The sequence below is a fragment of the Arachis duranensis genome, chromosome 1 (genome assembly GCF_000817695.3).
Source record: "Arachis duranensis cultivar V14167 chromosome 1, aradu.V14167.gnm2.J7QH, whole genome shotgun sequence".
Lineage (NCBI taxonomy): Eukaryota > Viridiplantae > Streptophyta > Magnoliopsida > Fabales > Fabaceae > Arachis > Arachis duranensis.
In genome coordinates, this window is record NC_029772.3 from 13,775,086 (window position 1) to 13,785,741 (window position 10,656).

Below are 10,656 nucleotides of genomic sequence, written 5' to 3' on the forward strand. Positions count from 1 at the left end.
ATAAATTAAAAAATATTTATTTTCAGAAACACATTAATTATTTGAACTTAACTGGTCAGATACATTTTTTTTTTATTTTAGGTGAGTTTGTCGCCATATAATAATAGAGTTTGCCTCACTCCAACAAACTTCATATAAATTATGAGATTCGTTGTATTTCTAGCGAACTTCACTTCGATTTCTTAAAAAATAATTAGCTGACTCAAATTTTTAAACTTTACAACGAATAATGACAACTATTGTCATCATCTCTAGAATATATAGAAGTACATAGGAGTAAGTCGTATTTTTTAAAAAATAATAATTTTTTAATTTATAATAAAAAAAATTCTTGTTAAATATGGCTTATATAATGGTTGTAATTATCGCCGATATTACTGTGTACTTTTTATGTATTCTTAGAGATGATTATAATGACTTAAAAATTTAAGTTTCATTCTCAGCTGGATATATGGAAGTATTAAAGCGAAATTCGCTGAAGAACTTATCCTAACAAAAAAAAACGCATTTTAAAAATTAAAGTTAAAATGAGTTTTTTTTTAAAAATATTTTTTTAAAAATTTATTTAAAATATATCTCTTATCAAATTTTAAAAGAGTAATACCCCAAATAGGTCCTCAAGAAATTCACGGTCGGACAAATTTGTTCCCAACAAAATTTAACTAAAATTTTGACCCTAACATTTTTAGTTATACACCAGATACGTCCCCATAGAAGTTTCACCCGATCAGGATGTCCTACGTGGAGGTTAATTGCCACGTGTCACCTCCAAGACAATTTAGTCCCCATCTAAGCTAGACAAAACGACGTCATTTTGTAGAGGACAAATTCGTTCCCACCATAAAAGGCAGAGTTGCGAAACGGCAATGTTTTAAATGAGGGACCTATCTGCCTATTCGAGGAGACCTATCTGTATGATGATTATGCTTCTATATGGATCTATTTGTCTGTTAACCTAATGTTTGGGACCTATCTGATCTATAATTAGTGACATTACTCTCAAATATATTCATTGTCCTTTTATGGTTTCATTGAAAACACAAGCTAGACCTGGTAGCTTGCAAAATTTTAATCCTTTCTCTCATGATACTCAAATTGAAGATTCTCCTTCAAATGTCACAAAAAAATGTCTCAGACAATTCTAAAGTATACTAATTTTGAATGACTTAATGCGTATGTTGAACGATAGCTTAGAGGAGAGAGTGAAGCACTTGGAGGATCTGTTATTGAAGAAGAATGAGGATAGCCAAGTTGTGAAGAAGCATATTATTTTTGCTTTGTTTAGGGGTATAATAATTGGGGGCGTTGGTTGTTGTAGTTGTGTTTTGTATATATGTGGTGGTTGTTTAGGCAAGTTTTAATCTGTTGATTATCAAATCTCACAAAAAAGGATTTATTTCCTTTAATATAGACTAAACTAAACCAACCCAAACAACAAAAGGTCTATTTCCTCCAACATAACAAAATATGGTGTTGGAATCCTTAAAAGCATTATTTCTTCGTAGACAACTTCAATTCTGGTGTTGGAATAAATTTGAACAATCTAGATGTTGTGCCATTGGTTGCAGCTGCCAGGGTCTCAGCATTAATACTCTTTTGAGCCTTGGACCTGATTATTGTTTGCTTTGGATGTCTAAAAGGTTGCTGAGTCTAGAATTAACAAAATTATTATGAGGATGTTTCATACAAATTTCAACATACGCATTAAGCCATTCAAAATTAGCATACTTTGGGATTGTTTGAGACATTTTTTGTGACATGTGAAGGAGAATATTCATTTTAAGTGTCATGAGAGGGCGGATTAGAATTTTGCAAGCTACCAAGTCCAAATACATCAGCTTGTATTTTCAATGAAACCAAAAAAAGACAATGAATATATTTAGAGTAGGTTAGATAGGTCGCTAAACATTAGGTTATCAAGCAAATAAGTCCTTATAGAAACATAATCATCAGACAGCTAGGTCTCTTCGAAAAGATAGAGAGGTCCCACATTTAAAATGTTACCGTTTTTGCAACTCTGCCTTCCATGGTGGGTACGAATTTGTCTTCCATAAAACGACGTCGTTCACCTCATGATCCAATACGACATTGTTTTGTCCAATTTGGATGGAGACCAAATTGTCCTGAAAGTGATACGTGGCAGTTAATCTGACACGTTAGCCTGTTAACTTTCACATAGGACATCCTGACCGGATGAAACTTTCATGGAGACGTATCTGGTGTATAACTAAAAATGTTAGAGTCAAAATTTTAGTTAAATTTTGTTAAGAACAAATCTATTCGACTGTAAATTTTTTGGAGACCTATTTAAAATATTTCTCATTTTAAAATTTGTGTCTGGTATTGTGTTTGTGTTAGCATAGGTATAATTCTCGTTTCAACCTTTTGAATCTTGCTTCAATATTAATGTTAAACTCTTTCTCATCAGCTGAAGTTGGATTTTTCTATTAATTTGAAAGCATGAGCATCATTACAACCTCATGCCAAATTAATGTTAAAATAAAAAGCTTGACATACACCATTACAAGAAACATTATTTTACATGTTTAATCATTTAGTCTATTTAATTGAAAATCCATTGGCATTTGCAAATAAAGCATGGATTGAAAATATAAATATGGATTCCTCTCCTATCATATCAGTGTCTTTTTAACTTGGAATCAAATCTTATAATAAATAAAGATAACGATGTTTACATTGCATATATTTGTATGTTATAAAAAATACGTCTTTTTAATAATTTTTTACTTTATGCTTGAAAAAAAACATGTCTTAATCTAAATTAATAGTACCGAAATCAGTGAGGTGCATGCTGCATTAATTGGTGTTGAGAGCATATCAATCTAAATAAGAATTAGGCCACATTACCATTGAGCGGTTGTAATATCCTTTAAAAAACACAATGAATCCAATGTGATCAGATCCTCCAACTAATTAATGATTGTTTCATGTTTTGCATTTGTAATTTGTAATTATTAAAATAATAGAAGCTGAATTTGTAGAACTTGTAGCCGACACTCGCGAAACGCGCATCTAATGCATCTCGCGGGGAAATGCTGATCATATAATAATAACATTTCGAAAACGTGCATTATTTATTTATCGTCCTATGTTTAATTAGGAAAATATTGAATAAAAAAAGAAAGAAAGGGGAGGGGATCTGAAAAGAGACTCATTAACTTTGTTCTATTTGTACTTTAGTCCCATTAATTTAGAATATAAATTGATTATTAGACTATTTTAATCGATAATTATTAAGGGTTTTGATTTACATAATTGTTAGTTATATATAAAATTCTTTTATACTAACATTGCATAAAAATTAAAATTACAATTTAATAGGGTATGTTCATTTTTTTAATTTATTTATAGAGAACAAAAAACCGTTTAAACCAAACTTTGTATAATGTCACATTAGTTCATTAATAACTTAAAAATTTTCAATTTTTACAATCATTATACGATAAAATAAAATGTAATAGAAAATTAAATTCACTGGTATAATCTTTCTCAAAAAAAAAAGATTAAAAAAATGTATGAGCTAACAAACTTAACAAGACTTTCTAACTAATCAATTAACTATTGCAACTAACATTATATATACATATATATAAATTGAACTAACGCTCAAATGAATTTTTTTTGGCATGTTTCATGTTAATCACACCGTAAATGGGACTCAAGTCTTTGAATTGAATTATAATATGCATCATCCTGTGCTTGTCCATAACTATTGCAAGGCAAAAACTAGATAATGCTAGTGTCACACTAATTGCACTACTTTATTGCAGTTTAAAGAAATGATCAAAGGCGTAGTGATTAATAATCTCGCACCAACGTCATACAAAAACTGCTTTTGTTTAAAATAAATTGAAATCCTATTCTTTAATTTTGATACGAGAGTCTGATAGTTCTAGCCTAAATGAATATGAAAATGTTCCTGCAGCAATAAAGGAATTGGAGGTTGGGTCATCGAAAACTAAACTCATTGCTCCCAGGACCAGAAACAAACCCACTTGAATGAAGGATTTTGTGCTCAACTGATGAGAGGAGAAGGGCGTGAAAATGGCATCACCGTGACACCCTAACAAGTTAATTAGAGAGGAATATATTAGAAAAAACATGATGAGAGTTCAGTAGAGAATTCAGTAGATTTGGTTGTGAATTGAAGTGAGTACCTAATTTCGAATAGGGGCATATTTTCTTTACCTTTTTTCTTTTGTTTATTTTTTTTCATTTGTCAATACAAATTTTCTTTAATTCCATTACATTATTTTTACAATTCTTAATCTAACAGATTCAAATTTCAGGTATATATATTAAAATTAAAAAAATAATAATTTCACTTCTATTTTTTATAATACACATTAATTATTCATTGTATAGTTATACGAATTGTTGTAGAAAAAAAAATGATATTATCAAAATAAGAGTGACATTATTATTTTCTTAAAAATAGATACCAACAACATATCAATAAAAGTTCAACACACGTTAAGTAGGAATATGAATTAATAACCCAATTGTGTTAGTGTAGTTTTCTTTTGGGTCATAATTGTTAGTGTAGTTTAATGTGTGTTTAATATTGCAGGCCCAAATTCTAAGGCAAATCAGAATAAGCCCATGCTGAAGGCATAGCAAAATTGGAGCAACGTTCATTAGCTCATCAGTTGCATGCTATTTGGAGCCTAAGAAAAGAAGAATAATTCTGTCTTGTGCATATAGCAATTTATTTACTAGTGATAAATTCTTAAATAAAGTTTAAATTCATAATAGATTAGTTCTTAATCTATCAGGTTAAAAGATACCGTAAGAAATAAAAAAAGAAGAAGAATAATACATCCTTGTACAAATGATTGAAAGAGAAAAAAAAAGAATCAAGAAAGCATTATTCTTTTTTTAGAATTCAAGGTGAGAAAGAGAGTATTTTTTTAAGTATTATTCTTTTTTTTAGAAATTTTTTTCTTTTTTTTTGTGCATGCATAAAAAATATCATTTATTCTCTCATTTTATGTAATTTTCTGTGAATAATTTTGTTTTTTACGTCTATTTTTTCTACAATAAAAAATATTACAACGTTGAATATGTGAAGAATAAAAAAATCACAAATAAAAAAAGATAAGAGAAATAGATTGAGAAAATTCACAAATTCTATTTTAAATTTTGATAATGTTTTTGGACATATAAATTTGGTATAATTTATACTATTCTTATTTGCTAAGTAGGATTAGTATTTAGAAGCGGATTGCTAACCTAATTATATTATTTTTGAAGTTATGAGTCTGAATAAGTTTGATTATATTATTTATAAATTTTAATTAAAATATATACAAAATTTGATTATTTTATATTTTTACATGTATTTATGTATAAGTAATTGACTGTTGGCTGATTTTTAGTATTTATATTCATAAAAGCATTATTTATTAAGAATATGAAAAAATTATAAATAAAATAAATTAATATGTATTTATTATAATTGAAATTTCAAAATCCCATATTCACAGTAAAATACTCAAATGAAATGCCTTGAATTTTGCATTGTTAACAAGCAAAACCCAGTTTTCAAATCCTACATTGTTTATTGACGGGCTACTTTGATTAATAGTAACTGCCACTAAACATAAGAAGAGGCTCGCTTAAGTACCTAACCTATATATACCATACTCTTTAGCTTATCACTTGATTAGTTAGTCAAGATTTAATTAATATTAAAAAAATAAAAAATTTAATTATAAATTTAGTAAAATTATAAAAACTAATTGATTAGTCAAAATGGTATAGTGTATGAAACATCACATTTAAAGAAAAAGGGGAAAAAACAAAAGGAGGAAACTTGACTTACCTAATTAACGAAGAAGGCATGGAGAATCTCATACAACTAGCTAGTAGAAAATATATGTTGTAGCTAGAAAATTCTTTAATTAATTTAGATTAATCAAGTGGTGAGCTCATTTGTCCGCATAATCAAGTGTTGATTAGTTTATTTTTTTTCGACGTTTTTATATAACTCAACTAGTGTAAAATCCGTGCTATACGCGGACCAAATATTGATCTATTGTAAAAATTTGTTAAATATGTCTATTTATACTAATAGTTAATACTTTTAATTTAAAAAACTACTCTTGTTAAAAATTTATTGTACAATATATAAGATTATTACATCATCTCTTTTTCAAAAGCCAAATAATTTTGCCGACATAAATAGATTCCACTTAAATGTAAAAATTATTATGTTTATTTGTTTAAATATAGTTTCACAAACAACGAATACTAATTAAGTGAGATTTAGTTATAATAATTAGACCCCTAGTGTATAGTTAATTAGAGATCGTTTACAAAATTATATCTAAGTCTATGGCTAAGTCTGAATTGTGTATTTAATCTGTAAATAATTTTTTAATATCAATCATCTTTTAAGTGTTTTTCTAACAAAAAAAAAATTGCGAATCATTTCCATTGGCCCTAATTAAAAATACATCTAACAAAGATAAAAATAACTACTCTAATAAAGCATAATTAATGAGCAAAAATAATAACAAACAATTAAAAAGATTTAATATTAAAAATTTATTTCTCCATCAAAAACCATCACATCCACACCATACAGTTTGTCACTTATTTGAGTAAACATAATCACAGAACCAAAATATTAGATAGGAATATACAATTATATGTACAGACTTGGTGTTATCTGCATTTTGTTGTATATTATTATCCTTCAAGACAAATTTTTGCATGTTATTTCATTGAAAATCTATTACTACTCTCCTTGGCAATCTGATTTGCAAAACCACATTTGAAGCATCCACAACCTGAAGTCATAAATTATGGTATTGAGATTACAAAAGAGAAGCTATAGTTGCAGAACACTGTCGTAATGCTACCACAAAATAGAACTATATAAAACATATTTTTACATGTCGTGACATGTTTATCATTTACCTTTGTCCTTCTAGTTTCTCATGTATTGCGACCACAATTTTTTCACACTTTGACTCAAAATCTATATATATTCTCTGATAAAAAATCAAGCATTATCCATCTATTATGGGGCAATAAAAGTAAAAGAATTAGGAGAAATAGTTTTCTATTCATCCCAAATTGCGCTGTTTAAGTATATATAGTTGATAATGAAAATTTAAATGCATAATTAAAAAATCTTACAACTCGAGACATCTAAAAGAGCAATTAAAATCAAATTAAGGATGACTCATTAAGAAAAGAAAACAGGTGAACAAATTGATCTTTTTAATTTTTATTTTTGAAGAGTTAAGATGCAAAATTCCTTTATATAACAATCTCTGGATCTGAAATTTTGAATGTACTAAATCCAAATGAAATTTCATTTGACAATCTATATATTTATCTTCCAAATTCACATACGCAAGAATGGTCATACTTTACATATATAATTAAATAAGAATGGTCATAACTCATAATTTATAATTTTTTTTACTATTGGTGTGTTAGATAAATAACTATACACCCAGTGCCTATGTTCAATTTGGATAAGTACACAATTTAATGTAAAAGCACACAGAAAAATTTGCATTATTTGCAACATAAGTAATTAAACAAAAACATAAGTATAAGACAATAATAACAATTTAAAACCTTCATAATGCAACAAACACAGAACTGCAATGAGCTCTCTAAGCATTATCGGCTGATTAAAGAAATATATAGCAATGCAACTAAAAATGATCACCTATTTTCTAAATATGCATAAAGAGAGCAAAAAACGGGGTATAACTTATTTTCTACAAAAAGATTTTATTTTCTTAGCATAATAACATCTTTAGCTACTGATTTTTATCTGATGAAGGTCATCTATTAGGTCCATAGAAAAAAATTTCTGTAATTTTGGGTCATCTTTAGCTACTTCAACTCTAATATAACATCCTTCTTTATAATCTCCTCCTTAACCCACCGGAACATAAAACAAAGCATATCAAGCTTCAAATCAAACAACAATAATACTAACAAAACATAGTCCAAGAAGGGCAAAGCACCAAGAAAAAGTGATGCTTATATGTTGATCGCATGCACAGAATAATGCACGCAAAGAATGCTTTCAAGCTTATTCTCGATGAAATGGAAACTACCAGTGTTAGTTTCTGAAAATTTGTAAGAAAAAGTACTTTTTTTATCAATCACATTGTTAAACAACTAAGAATCAGATATAGTTCAAGTGAAATTAGTAGTGTCCTGTAAGGATTTTCAAGTAAAAATCACAACATATAAGGCAAATCATTAATCCAAAAACTTGCAGCAATTATATGTTTAGTACGCAGCTAGAATCTCTAATTCTTAATAATATTTTAAAACTATTAGAAAACTATGACTCGAACGTACGCACCAAAATTGGAGTTCAAAGACATCGCGAGCGAGTGAGAGTAAGAAGGACGGAGTCAACTACTGAGTCAGAATTGAGGAACATGCTCCGATTCTCCAATTCTACTGTGATTTGTGAACTAAGAATTGAACCAAAAAAGAAACAAAATATGGGCAAAAGAGATATTTAAACCATAGATTTGAAATTCAAACAACTTTTGGTTGAAACTTCCCGCTCAATGAATGTTATCTGAACATTTTGATATCAAAGCTGGACAGTTGTTATACATTTAAATTGAACACTTATTGATCAATTAGCCTATACACTTGTCAAATACATCTTTGAAGATGGTACTGCACCCAACAACAAAAATGATAAACAACAACAAACACACTAAATTACTTGGTCAAACAAAGATAAAAGCCTTCTCCAAATCATCATGAAGTTTCCCACAACTCTATCATGTATAAATCTATCAAAAGAAGCTATAAAATGAAAATTTTAGATTGAACAACGGAAACGTGTATGAGTTTCCTTTAGTCAAACTTTTCAATAATAATTTTAGAATTACACACATATAGAACAAAGCATGGAATGCTTATTAAAGCAAATCACTAAAAGACCTTAAGAAACACCAATATTATTGCTTATTGGAATGCTTTATGATAATTTTGCAAAAACCTATTAATAGATGATTCTTTGCAAACACTAATATGTAATTAATTCATTGCATATGCATACATGTATAAAGGAAAAAACTACTTAATTGGAATTTTTTTAATTCTTTTAAATTAAGATTCAGCTATAAACTAAAGTGGTGTACTGCAGAAGAAATAAAAAAATACCTTAAGGTAAGTGTCTCTCTTAGATGTTTTCTTGAGAGTACAGGGAGTACCACTTTGTGATTCTCACTTTGAAGAGTAAATTGTGATGCAATTATCTTTATAGGATACATCTAATTTTAAATGGAGATGATAATGAAATCAATCTAATCCTTTAAACATTCATAGTTCAGAAGAAAACTTGAATAATACATCTTTAAAAATAATCTTGCGATCTGCCGCCATTCCTTTCGATACATCACCAATATATTTTGGATAAAGAAATGGAGGAACTTAGAAAATGCTAAATCATTCAAAGAAACAATTTCCACGAATTGGATATGCAATATCTGACTATTTGCAACCTACAAAAATTGTACAATGATAAAAATGAAATTTCTAATGTATCAATGTTTAAAGAATTGAGAAAGAAGCTCACGCATTATTGACTTAAAAAGTAATGAATTTACTACAAAAGCAATCTCTTCAACAAACAAAAGTTCAATGCCAAATAATGTATTTTCTCCAATATTCTCTCCACTAATATGATTTTCTTTACTAAAATTACTGCCCTCACTTCATCCATTTCACTTTTCCTCTTCTATTTATGAGAAGAACAAAGTAAATTTAAAAATAAATTTAAAGAAATAAAACAAACAAGAAAAATAAAAATAAAAATAGAATCATACACACATGATATCCTTTAAGATCAAATCCTTCTTCTGAGAATCATTCACATATGATATCCTTTTAAGAAATATGTTCTTGTTTTCCAAATCTATGAAACCTAATCTTTTGATGAAGGTTAATGGTCAAAGAAACACTTCATAAGTTTTATTTGTTTTCTAACCTTTACAAAGTAAATTACCTCTGCAACACGGCAGATGACAGGATTTCAGATCTCTGCGTTCTCTTCACCAGTATGGTCAACTTGCCGCTAGCTGCTCCTTCTTCAATGACGGGAGCAACACACAACTCTCAACTCATCGCTGCCACTGTTCTTCGTCTCTGCTGCATCAACAACCATCTTCACCTCTGACTTCATGTTTTTCATCTCTGTTGCTCAATAGAAACAGCTCAGGGGCATCTACCGCTATCTTTTCTTTTTTTTTTCGCCAGACGCTCTCCCAACTGCAATGAAAAAAGGATTTTCATACTTCATGCTAGAAAATAATGAAATTTCGCACATAATAAAATCAAGTGAAAAGACAATAGATGTTAGACATAACAAAATAGATATTAAGAACTAACCTTGGGAAATTGAGTTGAAAATTTTGCATCTTGTGGGCATCCTGTGCTAAGCACTTGCTTCCCATAAAATAACCCTGCATTCGCCTAGCTGTAAGTTGTAAACAAATTATAACAGAAGAGTCTCAGTTCTTAATTGATTTGGAATTAGCACGAATCAGATAAACTGCATTTCTCTAGTGCCATTCAAGAGAAATGTATCAATATAAGGGTCATTTGATAAGATATTTTTTTGGTCCCGTTTAAGGA